Source organism: Eimeria mitis, genomic scaffold (assembly GCF_000499745.2).
Source record: "Eimeria mitis Houghton genomic scaffold, Emh_scaff733, whole genome shotgun sequence".
In the NCBI taxonomy this organism is placed as follows: Eukaryota; Apicomplexa; class Conoidasida; order Eucoccidiorida; family Eimeriidae; genus Eimeria; species Eimeria mitis.
The window spans coordinates 1-477 of record NW_013575356.1 but is presented as its reverse complement, the minus strand read 5'-3'; positions in this window follow the sequence as shown (position 1 = coordinate 477).

Here is a 477-nt window from a genome sequence, read left to right as displayed (position 1 = left end):
CAGCAGCAGCAGCAGCAGCAGCAGCAGCAACAGCAGCAGCAGCAGCAGCAGCGGCAGCAGCAGCAGCAACAGAAACAGCGTGCTGTCAATATTCATCTACCTGCAAAGACAGCTAAGAAGCAATACCCGTGCAACATGCTGCTGCTGCTGCTGCTGCTGCTGCTGCTGCTCCAGGGTTTGCTGCAGTATCTCCTGTGTTGCTGCTGCTGCTGCTGCTGCTGCTGTTGCTGCTGCACTTTCTATGCCGCGCATGCAGCTTGCTGTCGTGGATTTGTTCTCGCATTCGGAGGCTCTTTGTTGGTGTTTTGTTTTTGTTTTTGTTTTTGTTTTTGTTTTTGTTTTTCTTTTTATTTTTGTTTTTTTGTTAGTTAATAAACAAACTAAATACAATTTATATTCTTAAACACATAAAAACCCTAAACAATAAACCCTCTACTCTATAACAGCATGCAGCATGCAGCATGGATGCATGCAGCA